The sequence below is a fragment of the Arvicola amphibius genome, chromosome 13 (genome assembly GCF_903992535.2).
Source record: "Arvicola amphibius chromosome 13, mArvAmp1.2, whole genome shotgun sequence".
Classification (NCBI taxonomy): Eukaryota; Metazoa; Chordata; class Mammalia; order Rodentia; family Cricetidae; genus Arvicola; species Arvicola amphibius.
In genome coordinates, this window is record NC_052059.1 from 9,405,771 (window position 1) to 9,424,074 (window position 18,304).

Genomic DNA, 18,304 nt, shown 5'->3' on the forward strand with positions numbered 1-18,304 from the left:
TTGTAAGGTAAGTGTAGTTTCTCTCATGAAGGGTTTACCAATTTTTAACTAATTCAGAGTTAATGATCCCAAATAATTGCTCAGACTTGTTCAGGGACCATCTGCCAAATCCAAAGAGACATTTGTTCCTGGGAATAAAAATGTGCCTTTGTTCATGTTTCATTTTTATTTCTTGAGGAAACATTTGTGGTTCATAACCAGAAATTCATAGCAGATTTTATAATGCAAAGGGCAGAGTATCTACTCTGATGATATGTATTTTCACTATTTATAGAATATTTTCTGTTAGATTATGTATAATTATTTTATATGAAATTATTTCTAGTTCATTTCTGCCAGGAATTAAATGGCATTTGCAGGAATTATATTTTATTTTGCCTATAACTATTCAACTAATTATTGAAATAGGTACAGTCCTACTTGATACTGTTTCTTTAGCTTTATTCAACATTATTTCAACATACTGAACCTAATATAATGTGATGTGATCTTTATATCATGTTAAGTATTTTTGTTTTCTCCATGTCTTTAACACATTTTAACCTTACAACCTTTGGAGATGATTATTTAAGGAAGTAACAACTGAGTAAAAACATCTCAATTATGACAATAGGAAAGCAAGTCAATTGTAAACAGGCAAGTGTGATGATTATAATAGTACCATGTGAGGAGTCAAAACTCTAGAGCGGTTTCAACTGGCTTGGTAATGACTTGTGAATGGAGCATATGAAGACGCAATAATTGAAGACAGTTATGACTCATGTACTGATTGCCAAGGCAGGCAAGGTTTAAACTGATTGAATAGGGGATACTTTGGGAAACAATAGGGCTTGTGTCAGAGAATAGACAGTTGAGAAAGTAATTAGTCTTAGAGAAGAGAAAGTTAGGATGCCTGAGACGGTCTTAATTGATATAGGATTCTTCAAGACATTCAGTTTTTGAATCCTGAGTTACTTAAGTCACCTTATCTATAACAAACAAGTAAATATTAGATACAGATATTTGAATTGGCTTAAAATAAGAAACAACTTAAACTGATATTGAATGACATAGGATTAAAATTCAATAATTAGATAAATTATTTTATGGAAATGCTATGTAGCATGAGACACAAAAGCACTGAGTTTATCTGGAGATTTTTTCAAATTTTAAGATTCCTTTGATATACGCTACCACTGGCTTTCTCAGATTGTAGTAAGAATGAACTGATCATTCACAGCTCTTGTTCATGTTATCTTCAGTGGCTTCTACATCTGATCTATGTCTGCCTGCTATTCCCAGTGAAGAACCAAAACCGTTCTGCACAATCCTCCCACAGGCAGGTCTAACTGAGAACCAAAAGATCAAGACTCAAGGAAATTTGTTCCTTAGCTGTTCTTTAGTCTGGAGGACCTTAAAAAATTACAATGTCATAATTGAAACATTAAACAAGGACAAATTCCCTTCTAGATCAGGTATCTAGGAAGTATTTCAAGGTAAAAATGTAATTTTCAGAGATGAATTAGTATTAGGTTTAAAAATTTGATAGTTGCCGGGCGGTGGTGGCGCACGCCTTTAATCCCAGCACTCGAGAGGCAGAGGCAGGGGGATCTCTGTGAGTTCGAGGCCATCCTGGTCTACAAGAGCTAGTTCCAGGACAGGCTCTAAAAAAGCTGCAGAGAAACCCTGTCTCGAAAAACAAAAAAAGAAGAAGAAGAATTTGATAGTTGTATTTGTTCCTAAGTACTCTCATAACAAAGTACTAAAACCAAAAACTTTTCAAACAAATCAGGAAACAAGCAAACAGATTGACCTGATGCCTGATATTCAGAGAAGAATAATTTGAATGCATTACAAAGCAACAAAAATTAGTGAAAAAAATAAAGCACAGGAATGAATTTTGGTAAAGGAACACAAATAGTTCAGAATGTCTCATGTGACATAAGCATAAATGAGAGGTATTAGCAAAGAAGTCTGTCACGCATTAAAGGATAAGAAACCCCATTTTGAGATAGTAGAAACTTTAATAGTTCAGGCCTGGAAGAACATCCTGTTCCTGGGGATGAAGCCTTGAAGGGGATGGTGGAACTATGACCCACTCCTCTTCACCCAGCTTTCACACCTTTCCATTAAAGGACAAATGTTGCTGCCCTACATGTGCTCCACATGAAGAGCTGCTTTGCTAATGGCCTTAAAGCAGTGGGTGAGTGGCTGTCAGAGAGAAGACATAGGCACTGGGGAGCCAAGGTAAACCTTTTTCCTATTGTTTGAGTATTCTTATTTTTCATTAAGAAAATGGAAAGCTGGATGCCACAGACATGAAGAGGAAGTATCTGTCTTCTGAGGTCAAAACGTGTATTTTGTCTATTGTTGCTGTAAGAACCCACCACTGTTGAGTGAATTTTTTTAAACCTTAGATGTCTAGAGATTTTAATTCTAAAATAGATTCTGTGAAGTAAAATTAAAGTGCCTGACAAAGTGCAGTTCAGGGACAAAGTAGCTTTTGGGCCACCTTTGTTATATATAAGCTTCTAGAATTATCTGGCACATGGAGATACTCTACTCTTAAGGACAATATTAACCTATGAAACATTTGTCTGAATGTAGCCATAATGGCCTTAACTCTCATATTGACTCTTCAGCCTCTAAGAAACTTTCTGATTAGATGGAGTTTATTAAAAACCAATACCCTTGCTTTAAAATCTGGACACTAGCACACTTAATTCCATCTTCATCCAACATTTCCCTTTATGATGTCATATAACTTTTTCAGAGATTCCAGTGAATGAAAAAAATGAGTGTTTGTGATTTCACTTACCAAAGAGCAAATATGGAAACTGTGGAATCCTTGAGTCTAAATTACATAAAGAGAAATTTAAAACATATGAGTGAATCAGGGTGAAAGCCAGTTAGGAATACTACCTGTCAAAGGTTTGGGTATACTGAGGAACACATTCAATACTTAGCATAACATTGGTATCTTCATTGGCAAGTTGAGCGGACATGTATTAGGAAAAATGCTAAGTGCACATGTGCATATTGATAATTAGTGTCACTGGTCACGAAACATCAGGGAGAAGCGTTTGTATTACAGGCACACCGAAGAATCTCCTTCCTATGAATCATGTAGAAATGATTACCTCTATGCACAAATTCCAAGTTTATTCCTGTATAGTCATCATGAAATTAGCCAGAAATTCTGAATGCGTACTATAAGAATAGTGCTTATTTCCTCTGATCTATGTATAAGAAGTAATGCATTTTCCTTTCAGTATTGTCTGAGCATGTTCTGCAGTATTTTAGCACTAGCTACCTAATTGAATGTGTTATGAGTCTAGGTGTTTCTGCAGGAATCTGCATTAATCCCCATCAAGCCCAAGTTGGACTTGTAGCGGAAACCCTGAAGGACTTCGTGCTCTTAATTACTGCTTACATCTTTCCACAGATAGAGCTCCCGTGGTGATGAGCAACTGGAGAAAAATCCATCACTAAGGCACTCTTAAAATTTATAATCATTATCAATAACCTTTCCATGAAACCTAGCTTAAGGATAGTTTGAAGGAGAGACTGAATTAAAAGCAAACATTTAGACATTAAAAAGCTAGTCTAAATACGTAATTGTATTAGAAAAAAATTCTCAGTATTCTGAAAGGAATAATTTTTTCGTTTTGTTCCTCAATGTTCATGGCAAAGACTGTGTGCACTTATTTCCTGAGGTATTGAGAGTAAAATCAGGTATAGGAAGGTAAGTGACCAGCCAGTGTTATGCACTCCAAGCATTACAACTAGAAAAAATATCAGGGGAAGCATACATAGTTTTGCCCACAAACTTTTATTGAAGTCAACACAAAACTCCCTCTAGCACTTATTTTGGTTGTACATCAACTATCAAAGGTAGCCATTATTATTTTAATGACAGCATTTCATTTTAAAAACCTTGATAAACAACTCTGAATTGAAGCAATTCTGTTTTTGTTTATTATAATTTAGTTTAGTGCTTCCTTGATTTATTCTATTTCCAGAAAAAAAAGAAAATATCCAGAGTTGGCTTTCCAAGAAATTTTATTTATTTATTTATTTTTTTCTCATGGTTTATTTTTTTTTATATTTAAAAATTTCCATCTCCTTCCCTCCTCCTCCCCCCCTCCCTCCCCTCCTCCTCCCCCTTCCCTCCCCTCCTTCTCCCCCTTCCCTCCCTTATGAGAGTCTAGAAGACTTATTTCATCTTAAACTTTCAGGTAACAGCCCATTAACTGAGTCACATCAAGGCAGGAAACTTAATCAGCACAAGATAGGAAGCAGAAACTGATCCAGGGGTCATTGAAAAATGTTGCATATTAGCTTGCTCCTCCTGGATTCCTCAGCCTGCTTTTTTTGTTGTTATTCATTTATTTATTTATTTATTTATTTATTTATTTATTTATTAAAATTTCCACCTCCTCCCTTCCTCCTATTTTCTTCCCCCCTTTCCCCTTCCCCTCCCTCTCCAGTCCTAAGAGAAGCCAGGGTACCCTGACCTGTGGGAAGTCCAAGGCCCTCCTGCCTCCATCCAGGACTTGGAAGGTGCACATCCAAACAGACTAGGATCCCGAAAAGCCAGTACATTCAGTAGAATCAAATCCCAGTGCCATTATCATTGGCTTCTCAGTCAGCCCCCATTGTCAGCCACATTCAGAGAGTCCAGTTTGATCACATGCTCGTTCTTAGCCTGCTTTTTTATACCTTTCCATGAGCACCTACCCCAGGATGGCACTACCCATGGTTAGTTGGGTACTCTCTTTTTTTTTTTTTTTTTTTTTTTTTCGAGACAGGGTTTCCCTGTAGTTTCCTAGAGCCTGTCCTGGAACTAGCTCTTGTAGACCAGGCTGGCCTCGAACTCAGAGATCCACCTGCCTCTGCCTCCCGAGTGCTGGGATTAAAGGCATGCGCCACCACCGCCCGGCTTTAGTTAGGTACTCTTACGTCAATCAGGGGTTAAAAAATTCCTGCAAGTTTGTTCTGAGGCCTATATGCGAGGGGAAGCATTTTCTTAACTGACTTTCTATCACCCCAAATAGCTCTAGCTTGTGTCAAGCAGACATGAATTAGCCAACAAAAAATTTGTGTGAAGTTTTGTGAATGCGAAGAATTATAGTTATGTTTGAACATAATAAATACGATTAGTAGACATTAGTAAGAAATAAATAATTTTTGCACAGTATGGGATATTATCTTTGCTAAATGGTCAATTAACATGCAGTTTATATATCTGCACAGAGAAGTAGAAAGGTTTAGCTCAGAGTAGAAGCAAAGATTAAAAAGACACATAGGTGAAAGGATTGTATCATTTTTTATTTTGTAAAATCCATAAAATATTTGATAAAATTTAAACAGCATTAAAAGTGTATGTATCCTCAAATGTTTGAAGGTACATCACCTAGGAATGTTCTGTCATTATTTGGAAGTGGTCTTCGTACGGCACCTTGAATGGTGTCAGCTGTCATATACGTTTTAAATGAGTGCCATAGAGTGCAGCACTGAGGATAGAAAGGGGAAACATAGTCACTTTCAAGAAATATTCAGTTCAATATTAGAAAAATAGCCTGAGAAAATGTTAATATTAAGTCAGATGCCATGGAGCCATCGACTTTCTTCATATACCGTGAGAGACGAGAATTCCAGAGGTTAGAAACTGAATAACTGAGAAAGAACAGTTTACACTGAATCTTTATTGACGTTCAATTGACAAGCTATCTTTTTATCAAATGAGGATCCGAAGGAAGTGACTATTAAACCAACAAAATAGGAAGCAGCTGTAGCTTTTCTTCCTCACAGCATTTACCTCGCTTTATCTTCCAGATACTGTGACTGTGACTTAATAACCACTAAAAGGTTGTACATACAGTAACAGGTGGCATGCCTCCAGCCAAATGGAAGAGCAGATTATTCCGCAAATGTTGCTAAGAGTTCTGAGTATTTCCAAAATAAATATTTAAATACACTTTAATCTAAAAGCAGCAATGTGTAGATGCCGCTGGTATAACTCATGTGATGAAAGTTAATATTTTATTCTAAAATTATACACTTTTGGTAGCTAAATCAAGCTGAAATTTGATACGTGGTATAAAAGCACCTTTCTATTTTAATAGATTTTTAAAGCGTTATTAGAGCCTTGATTGAAACTATTCCCTTCTGTGAAAACGAGAAAGGATTTTAATTAGCTTTATTAAAACTTTAGATAGTGATAAATGATGAAAGTCCTTCTTTACAACCTTTCCGTGTTTTTATTATTAGAATTTCTTTAATGGAACTCATTACTAAGCCAAGTCATCTCAATTGTTTAATTCTCAGAAAGTATCTTAGTGAAAAGTTCTTGGTTAGAATAGTGTTGCTTTTAAGATGGAAAGTGCCCCCCCACCCCGTCCAAATGGCAATTAAATGAAATAGGTCAGGCTGATCCTCTGTCTTAGGGGCGAAGTCAGATGGAGTCAAATATAATGGAAGAAGAAACGGTGTACTGTGAAGTCAGTTAAGAAAAGCAGCAGGTACTCATAAACATTTCTGTGGAAAGTTATCAATTTTCTCGAAGTTATTTTTCAGGTACTTAAGAATGGCACTTGTTCAGCAGCACATGGACTATGGTGGTTGCATAAACAGAGAACGGGCACCAAGGACTTTCTATGCTATGCCTTCTCATGTTTCTGTTAGGATGTTAGTGTTTACAGACAACATTTGCTGGGATCAATAATCTATGTGGCAACTTTCACAGCATAGAACCTGGAGATTCAAAATCCTACTAAAAAGGCTGAAATAAAATAGGAATCCTCAGAAGTGCAACGTTGGTATCAACTGATAGTGGATTTCAAGGAAAACTGTTTTAATCTAAATGCTTGTCTCTGTTGACCATCAATATCACCTGTTTCTTTTTGTACACCCCTTAAATATAAGAAGTTGCAAAACTTAGATGCTTATCTTTCTTATTCATTAGGGGCAAGGTGTTTTATTGGACACGTGAGCCAGCCCCGATGACATGCTAGTTTCTCCTGTGCTTTCTGACTCTTATCAAGCTCTTTGATACACTTTGGACTGTGATCCTTACCCAGGTAAATAAGTTAAATTCAGGTTTCTAAGGCCTTTAAAGGCCACAATGAAGAATTGATGAGCAACAAAACTTGGAAAGCCTCCCTAGAAACCTTCCTCCATTAGTCTATATTGAGTACTAGACTCTCAAGAGAAAAATGCCAATGAAACATTGCTTCAGAGCCTAGAGTGCTTTCTGTTATTCCAGAAGACTCCAGAGTTCTTCCCAGTACTCACTGTACGAAACAGTATGTTATCCAGATCCAGATGAAATCACACCCTGTTCTTATTTCTTTAAGCACTTGCACACACATACAATGTACAAACCAATATGGGCAAATACAAATAAATAAAGCAGAAAAGAACCCTTTTTAAAAAAGAGAAAATGTTGAACAAATCGGACATATCAAGAATGTAGAAATTACCCCTCTTTATTGTTTCTTGAATACATGGACAACTTTGTAGTTTAAATAATTTTAATATGAAAGCTTTACATATTCTGTCCTGTGATTTATAAAATTATGTCATTAATATCATTGAATTTTGCAAAAGGAATCTATGTGGGCCTATGGTATGTACATATTTAATGTCACAGAAATCATAATTTCAAGTGAAGATCAATTAACTAAGGAGTGTGGATGTTGCTAAACATTTTGCTAACCAAAACAGACACCCTCATTACTAACATTGTATGTAAAGAATGAGAACCTGGTTGTATAAGCAGTCCACACTGACACCCTCTCTTAATGCTCTTGTGTCATGTACCTGGACAAAGACTCCTGTAATAATAGTTTTCATCCCATTTGCTTTTAAAGGCCAGAGATAAAGTGAAGGGTTTTCTCAGGATTATGTCATTAGAAAATACAATAGCAAGTATAATAAAAAGGAATCCCATTTGTAGTTTTTCAGACCACTCAGAATCTATTTAAACTGTGAGTACATACAACTCCTAGAAGCTACCAGATATTAATATTATCTATCTGTAGTCATACCCACTTTCTCTTAACCAAGTGATGCGAAAGAAGTAGCTGCAGCTGATGACCACTGCCTCTCCCAGGGCAGTTTTATTTTCCCAAGCCACTCTCCCTGGGAGCTGGTATGCAATGGTTTAAAAAATGCTGATACGCTGGAATCTATCTTCTTTAAACTGCCTTATTAGACATTAGACCCTTACCTGTAATGTTTCATATTCCTGAGCATTTCCATTCCTCTTGTTGTTGTTGTTGTTGTTGTTTTTTGTTTTTTTTTTGTTTGTTTTTTTGTTTTTTTGGTTTTTCGAGACAGGGTTTCAGGCTTTAGAGCCTGTCCTGGAACTAGCTCTTGTAGACCAGGCTGGTCTCGAACTCAGAGATCCGCCTGCCTCTGCCTCCCGAGTGCTGGGATTAAAGGCGTGCGCCACCACCGCCCGGCATCTCTTGTTGAGTTTTTAAAGCATGTTATATGTACCTGAGCCATTCTTTCCAGGTCTTTTTTAAGAAAGAAATTTAAGACAATTAATCATTTTCTTTATTTCCACAACTAAATATCCATGACTACTTTCGTGAGACTAAACTGGTTAATTTCTAGGTATATGACAGGTCAGATTCTAGTTATCTAGCAGAGATGTAACAAAAATATATAAGTGTATGCATACCTATGTCACTTGATCTGACAATATTCCTCACAAGAACAATATACTAACAAAACTCCTAGTTCCAGGTCCAAGAAACTTTCTCTCAAATGTTTGGTCAGTCTAGTCCAAGTGACTTCCAAAGCAATGTAAACTATGAATGTGGTCCTTGGATATGTCTCTGTGGTAAATGTTAAGCCCTATTTCTTAAGACACAACATATTGGGATACCAGATTTAGGTTATTTGAGTTGGACATATCCTTAAAGTTTCCTTCCTAACATACAGCATTCATGGTACCAAAAAGTACTATGCAAGCATCAAAGAGAAGGAAGCAATCAATAACCCAGAAGCAACACCAATGAACCATAACAATTGTAAACAAGGTAAGATATCTGTGAAGGTGTTACCAGTAACACTCATATGTCGGTGGTAACCAAGAGTGTCTAACCGAATTTAATTTTAATTAACCAAATTGAAATCAAGCCTGATATACTAGAAAACTAGCCAATTTCCTGGGGCTGATGTGGTCATGAATTTTAGAAGAGAATCTACCACTATCAAATTTGTAGGCCAAAGTGATTTCTAACTATAGTCTAAATCTAATCCTTATACCTATAGATAGATACAGCTATTACCCCTTATCAAAGAAGCTTCTCTTTATAGCATAGAAAGACCACACCTGAACAAAATGCAGAGATCAGCAGTAGTGGAAGGCTCAGCTCAAGTGGATACATCAACACCACAGCTCCTGCATTTGGGGTTCAGTGAAGAGCACAGAAGAAGAGACAAAAAGAATATAAGAGCTAAACAAACAAGAAGTCTGTTGTGAAACAGTCTCTCCTGGAAATGGCTGCATAAACAGTGTCTGGAAAATAATAATACCGACAGGCATGCTATCATGGAAGTCTGGAGATTACACAGTGTCATACCCTTAGACAAAGAATTTCAGGCAATTAGGACAGCTGTTAAAGGGCAAATTATCCTCTGCTAGAGTTGATCATCCAAATTAGTTATTGAATAGACAATAAAAAAGGACTCAACGGGTTGCTGATGTGTACATATCTATCTATCTATCTATCTATCTATCTATCTATCTATCTATCTATCTATCATCTATCTGTCTGTCTGTCTGTATGTATGTATGTATGTATGTCTGCATGCATGTATGTATACATATGCAAATATCTTTAGCTCTGCTTATCAAAGATAAAAGCTAGCAATTGGGAGTGAGGGGGGACACTGAAGGAGTCAGAGGGAGAGAACTTGTGAAGGGCAAGAGATTGGAAAAAGTAATATAATTTTATTTTAATTTAAAACACATAAAAATCAAAGCAACAACAGCCAAAAAAATCCAAAATATATTTCAATAATTAAAAATTGCTACAACAAAATGCATAATAGATACTGTAATGGTTATATAATAAATAAGTTAATTAAAATAGATTAAATAATAAATAGATTAAATTAATCATTTGATAAAATAATTATATATTAATAAAATATGATAATTTTTCAGGAAAACAAATAAAAATAAAGATATAAGAACAGAATAGGTCAAAGTTTTTGAAAATCTAGCTCTCCTTTCCTGACAGAAAGAAGGAATGTGGGTATACTTACTGTCTGACTTTGTAGGTCAACTTGATATAAGCTGAAGTCATTACAGAAATTATTTTATAATTACAGTGCAAGGAAATCAAAGAATTTTATGAGGCAGAGAAAATTACTTTTGTAAAAAGTTTAAAATCAGTCTAGGTTAAGGTGAGTGTTTTTCTAGACTATTGTTTGTGCATTGCTCTGTGCACATAGTTATTTTCTTTTTTTGTCAGGATTTTGACCCATATCTATTTAAGAATAATTTGCATACTAAAGTTTCAATTCTCCTTTATAAATGGCTTTGGATATTTTTAATGTGTGTTGGTTTGTTTCAATTAGATGTTGAGCACTTCTAACTGTTCCCTTTAAAATGTTCTAGCTATAAATCAATGTGACTTTGAAAACTGTGATTCATACACAAAACTTTCAGTTTAAAGATGCCTTCTAGCTTCCTCTTCCTTTTATTTATTTATATCTTGGGCACATTGTAACCACATGTAAGTCACTTTTAATTTCAGTTCCTTGTTTGGAGATGTAGTATATTAGAATTAAGTTACAGAATTTTCTTTTAAAATGCAATGTTTCTTTGTCAATTTTTTTTTAAAAAATGAGTATTTGTTTCTCAAACTTTTGAAACTCAGGAATAACAAATATTAGATATTTTCCATTCCTGCTTAGTTCACATTTTGACAGATAAGGCTTATATATTAAGTCATTATTTAGGCCAATCAGTACCCAAGTGATGTTCAAGTATCATTTCCTTGTTCTCATGCGTGCACGCACATATGCACGTGTTGTGTGTGTGTGTGTTGTGTGTATAATCACTTTCTCAGTTAAGATCAGTGTTTTGATTTGAACAATTCAGATTTTCAACTGGTTGAATGAGGTTCACCCATGTATTACAGGGTAATGTGCTTTATTCAAAGTCAACATATGCAAATGTTAATGTAAAAATTCTCTCACCAACATAGCCAGAACATTATATGAACGAGTGCATATGTATAAACAATTTTGCACTGTATAACTTTTGTGCATTAACTTGCACACCGAGGGTAATCAGAGAGAAGGGAGCCCCAGTTGAGGAGATCCTCTATGACATCCCAGCTGTAAGCATTTTCCCAATTAGTGATCAATGTCGGGGGGCAGCCCATGGACGTGACTGGTCATTTTGGGTTCTGTTAGAAGGCATGCTGAGAAAACTAAGGGAAACAAGCCAGTATGCAGCACCATTCCACGGCTATTGCATCCACTGCTGCCTCAAGGATCCTACTCTCTTTGAGTTCCTGTTCTGCGTTCCTTCAGTGATGAACAGCAATGTGGAAGTGTAAGCAAAATATATGCTCTCCTCTGCAACTTGATTTTGGTGATGGCATTTCATTTCATGAATAGAAACCCTAATTAAGACATAGTGGAGAGGCTGCCTCACCTGGCCTTACCCTGTAATCAGATTGGCGATGACCCCAAATTGTCATCAGGGAGCCTTTATCCAGTAAATGATGTAAGCAGATGCAAAGATCCACAGCCAAGCACTGGGCTGAGCTCTGGGAGTTCAGTTGAAGAGAGGGAAGAGGGATTATATGAGGAAGCAGGATCAAGATCTTGTAGATGTGGAAACCCACAGACACAGCTGACCTAAGCTTGTGGGAGTTCAAGGACTCAGCTTGGGGCTCCTCACAGTGGGACTAGGACCTGTCTCTGATACATGAACTGACTCTTTGGAACCTATTTCCAATGGTGGAATGTTGGAATGCAAGGTCTGGCCTCAACTTGATATGCTAAACTTTGTTGACTCCCATGGGGCCTACACCTTCTGAATGGAGATGGAGAAAAGAGTGGATAGGGGTGGAAGGGAAGCAGGAGAGGGAGCAAGAGGATGGAGAGGAAACTGAGGCTGAGTTGAATTTGTGGTCCTGGGTAAGGTGATAGTTTGCTCCTTAGAATACTGTACAGATGGGATTCATTTGTTAAATTTCTTATTGATGGGAGAGCTACATTATTGCTCATTTCTTATCATACTGATGTAGCTATTAGTTATTTATCTGTGAGACACTAAGCTGGAACACACATGGGAAATATAGCTGTTCCATTCAATGTCTCTGACATTTGGAGAAAGAAAAGGGCAGGCATCATAAAACCATAAGCACCAAATTATTTTCAGCTAAAGCTGCTCAATAATGATAGATGTATGTGGCAATTTATCTAATTACCATCACCTGTTGAAATGTTGCAATCTTATTATTGTAAGATGTATGCAAAAGTTTCAAATAAGATTTCTTATAAGGTTTACTTGTTTCCTTGGAACCAGACTATATCTCCTCTTCACCAAGCATATAATACAGATAAAATCTACATGAATTCACAGAGCAATGTCTGCATTTGTTGACGAAAGAAGAGAACAAAATACCAAATATTCTTTGAGTCCTGCTTATCATGAATATGGAGGAAGTGAATGAGTCATTCATCCTGAGTATATCACGTTAAAGAAAAAAAAATATAAAATTGAAGGCAGAGTCAATATTAATCCTAAAAGGTCAAAATGGGTGAGAATTAGGCACTGTTATCTGCTTTAATGGTAGTGACAGCCACACATCCAGTTACATACTGCACTTGTTATTTTTCTCTTGCAGTTTGGAAATTCACTGACAAAACAACTTAAGGAAGAAAGGTTTATTTTAGCATATGGTTTCTGAGAGATGGATTTCATCCATGTTGGTGAAGGCATGCATAGCAGGGAGCTGGCTGATATATTTATTCACATACAAGAGATAGAGAGATAGAGATAAAGATAAAGATAGAGATAGATGATATATACAAATATATATACATATACATATATAGAAAGATAGATGATAGATGGTGATGATGATAGACAGACAGACAGACATACAGAGAGACAAACAGATAGATAGGTGAGAGACAGAGAAAATGAAGTACGATAAGACTATAAAACCTCAGAGCCTACTTCCAGTGGTATACTTTCTCCAGCAATGCATCACCTAATTTGACAGACTCTATAATCTTCTCTCACAATGCCATCAGCTGGAACCAAGTGTTCAAATACACAAACCTATATGAGGCGATTCTCATTTAAACCCAAACACATGGCTAATACTTTACGTAAGAGTTTGGGCAAAATGGCTGAATTACCAAGAAAAAAATCCCTTAAAAACTTATAAATAAATCACTCATGTTTTTTCTTCTTAGACAAAGAAGAAATGAAGAAATTCTACATGAAGTTGAATCAAAACTATATATACTCTGATAACCACATATTGAGAAAATGAAGCCCTGTTGATTTTTGAAAAGCATTGATCTTAGGGACAGAGTTAACACTCACTCATTGCAATCCAAAATGTTACCAGAAATCCTAGAACAGATCAAGTGTACATGAGAATCATATTTTAACAAGTGTCATAATTTATGTCCATCACACAGTGGGCCAAGTGGATTTATGATCTACCTGCCATTTTACTGGCTAAGTAACTGTAATACGTATTCTCAACATTTAAATACCCAAAATGCTCCCCATCAGCAGAGCAAGAGCTCCTGTAATGAGAACAGCTAGAGTGCTTTAAAACCAGTATAACATCTCACTAAAATGTGAATGATATGAATAAATAACATTCATATGATAATGTCAGAATTATTGCTATCCATAAAATTTTATAAAAGATAGAGCATGGGATGTGCTTCTCATCATGCTCCCATTTCACTCATTAGCTTGGCACTTGTAAAGCCCAGATGGACCATGGCACATAACAGAGGATTATCAACAGCATGAGCACATAGCAATATACCAAGCACAGCTCTTATTCTGGATGAGAGAACCTTACTAGAGCCAAAGGCGCATTGGCTACCAGTTTGTATAATGTCCTACTTACTAGTGTTCATCAGTGAGAAAAGCAGTGTGTACTTGCTTTACAAATCATAGATATCATGATGCTGTCATAGAATTGAGTTCATTATTTTGTCTTTGTTAATTTTACATTCTCTATGGAAACAACATAAAGGGAGAAGATAGAGTTTGGGATCCCAGCGTCATTACGCTCCCCTGCTGCTCGTTGTCAGTTGTTTCTTTACTCTTTACTCTTTGTCTCTTTTCGGAGGCCCGCAACCCAGCTACCAAATAAATATACACACGGGGCTTATTCTTTCTTGTAAATGCCCAGCTTTAGTTTGGCTTATTTCTAGACAACTTTCCTTAACTTAAATTATCCCATCTTCTTTTTGTCTCTGGGATTTTTCCTGTTTTTCACTTCTATATGTCTTCCTTTTACTCTTACTCCGTGACTGGCTGTGTGACTGAGTGGCAGGCCACTAGCATCCTCCTCTCCTTGTTCTCTTGCTCCTTGATCTTCCTTTCTCCCTCTTTCTTCTTCTGTTTATTCTCTTTGTCTGCCAGCCCCTCCTATCCTTTATCCTGCTTTGTTATTGGCCATTCAGCTCTTTAGTAGGCCAATCAGGAATTTTAGACAGGAGAAGTAATACAACTTCCGAGAGTTAAAGAAAAGCAGCAATAGAAAGACTGCAGCACATCTCTGCACCGTGAAGACTGCAGCACATCTCTGCGCCATGAAGACTGCAGCACATCTCTGCGCCATGAAGACTGCAACACATCTCTGCACCACTAAGACAAACGCCCACAACATAAACAAATGCAGCACATCTTAAATTAACATTCCACAACAGCTCCCAGGCTTTCTCCAATCAGTGATAAAAGGAGCCAGGGCCAAAGTAGCTTTGAAGACAAGTCAACAGTCAGCAAGACACATGTCTTAATTTCAACCACTTCCCATAAAACCAGCAACCTAAGACAAAACTGTGCTACTATGGGAAACTTTTCTTATGAGCTGTGGAACATGAATAATAAAAACACAGAGACATATATTGGGGTTAAAACTAAAGATTAGGAAAGAAGAACCACAAACCACTAGAGAGACCTTTTACCTCTAACAAATCTTCAGACTGAAATGGCAAGATCCTAGCTCCATGAATCCTCAGACTGAACACTCGACTGAGTTCCTGTCTCTTCCCTTTATATTCCTCTCTCCATGCAGTCATATTGCTCCTGACTCTACCTCCCTAGTGCTGGGATTAAAAATTTGTGACTACCAAACACTGGGATTAAATTGTGAACCACCACCGGGTTCTTTTTCTGGCTCAATCTTGTGTAGTGCAGGGTAGCCATGAATTCACAGAGATTTGTCTGCCTTTCTCTCCTGAGTCCTAGATTAAAGGCATATACCACCAAGCACTGGACTGTTTCGCTTCCTGGTGTCTGCCTTGTCCTCTGATCTTTATTTATTAAAACACAAATAATATACCACCATAGAGCTGTTTTGACATTGCAAACAATAAATGAACGAAAAAAAGGAAATTTCATATTCGAACCATAGCTTTTCCATAATGCAGTTTGGTAGAATCTAAGTAACCTAGAGTTTGTATAAAGATCATTGTTTCAATATGTTTTTTTAAACAGCACCTGAACTTCATTATAAAGAAGATATAAGAGGCCAGGAGTTTTCTCTGAAAAGACATTTGAAACATAAACACAATCACTATGAATCTTATAGCTATAAAAAACAGACTGTTGTGATATTGCATTGTTTACTCAAATACTGTGGTAGATACACTTTTTTTTTTCAAAATTGTGAATCCTCTTGATAAAAATCTGAGTACAGACATAAATGCCCTTGATTGGGCTACTAATTGCTTCTCTAGATGTCCATGCATTTTAAAAAGGGACAAATAATTTTGTGTGTGCATTTGTAAAATGAAACTAGATAATAATGAACATGTACTCATTAACTTGATGATGTACAGAAGTTATGTGGGAGGTAGAATTAGTCTTCCTTGTTCTTGTAAAACATGGAGAACCCTGCCCCTGGTCTAGTAAAAGCTGGTAATGCCCCAACCATCATGCTAATAAATGCTTGACTCAATTTCCAAAAAAAGATCATTGTTCCATTATATTAATGGCATGATAATTGACCCTAATAAAAATAAAATGGGAATTAATGAGTGGATGGAGAATTTTTGTGTAAACTAGATGATAGGGATTCCACCCCCCCCCCCCCCCACACACACACACACAAACAGGTACTTGACACTTAGAGATTTTAGAAATTTAATCATCTGGAATATATTAGGTATTTCTTTCTTTTTTTTCTTTTTTTGGTTTTTCGAGACAGGGTTTCTCTGCAGCATTTTTAGAGCCTGTCCTGGAACTAGCTCTTGTAGACCAGGCTGGCCTCGAACTCACAGAGATCTGCCTGTCTCTGCCTCCTGAGTGCTGGGATTAAAGGCGTGCGCCACCACCGCCCGGCCAGGTATTTCTTTCATAACAAAAGACATATTGCCTTATTTTGAAATCTTTATATCCAAAGAATGAAGCTCAGTGATTTACACATCTTTTTTGTCATTAGGATTTAGAAATCACTAGACTTGAGTTTAATGCAGCAACCTCTAAAATGGATCAATAGAATTCTGAATCAGGACATTATGAATTAAGCACAAATTAATTATAGGACTCTAAAAGGTTTAGCTGATGCTACAAGAAGAACAGTACTTTAGGTTTTGTGATGCCATCGAATTATAGCAATGAAATTTTGGGAAATCCAAAGAGAAAAGTGAAATTTCAAAATAGATAATGAAAAGAGCTGTACAACAAGTGGCAGCAGCTCCTTATGTGCTGCTGCTTGCTTGGAGCTTATGAAATACTCTGCAGTGGAGCACAACATGAATAGTGGGAATACTGGCTCAATTGCCAATGATGATTTCACTATTGCAAGTGCCTTAGTTTGCTTTTCTATTGCAGTGATTGATGTGATACAACACCAACCATTGCCAAAAGCAAGATGGGGTGGTCAGTTTTTGTTTTTCGATTCCTGAACATATTCCATCATTGACAGAAGCCAGGGCAGCAACTCAAACAGTAATCTGGAGGCCAGACATGAAGCAGAAACTTTGAAAATCTTTTAATTGAAAAAAGTGCATTTTAAATAAAAGTAATTACTCTTACCTTATTCATATAAATGTACTGAAGGAATACATGTATGAGATATATTGTTGTTTGACTTTTATTTTGTGTTTTAAAAGAAAACAAACTATCTTTTTTCTTTTTACATACCAACCCAAGTTCCTACTCCCTCCCCTCCGAAAATTCCCTCTACCTACCCTCCCACCCCACCCCCACCCACTCTACAGAGAAGATAAGGCACATTGTGTTGGGGAAGGTCCAAGGCCCTCCCTACTATATCTAGGTGGAGCAAGGTATACACCCAAAGAGACTAGGTTCCCAAAATGCCAGTACAAGCAGTAGTGATAAATCCCTGCAGTCTGCCCCAGCCAGGAAAAATGTCAACCACATTCAGAGGGACCAGTTTGGACCTATGCTTGTTTCTTCCCTGTCCTGTACAGAGTTTGTGAGCTCCCATTAGCTCAGGTAAATTGTTTAAGTGGGTGTACCCATCATGGTCTTGACCTCTTTGCTCTTATTCTCACTCCTTCTATTCTTCAATAAGACTTTGGGAGCTCAGTCTAGTGCTCCAAAGTGGGTCTTTGCCTCTGTTTCCATTAGTTGCTGGATGAAGCTTCTGTGGTGATATTTAAGATATTCATCAGTCTGACTACAGGGCATTGTCAGTTCAGGGTCCATGTCCTCTTTTGCTTAGGCTTTTAGCTGGGCATATACCCAAAAGATGCTCAATCATACTACAAAGACAATGTTCAACTATGTTTATAGCAGCATTATTTGTAATAGCCAGAACCCAAAAACAACTTAGATGCCCCTCAACCAAAGAATGGACAAAGAAAATGTGGCACATTTACACATTAGTGTACTACTCAACAGTTAAAAACAATGAGATCTTGAAATTTGCATGCAAAAAAAAACCCACCATCCTGAGTGACATAACCCAGAGCCAGAAAGATGAATATGGTATGTACTCACTCATAAGTCAATACTAGCTATAAACAAAGGATATTTCGCCTATAGTTCATGATCCTAAAGAAGCTAAGTAACAAGTTGCTTGACTTTTTATGAGAAAACATGAACAAATGC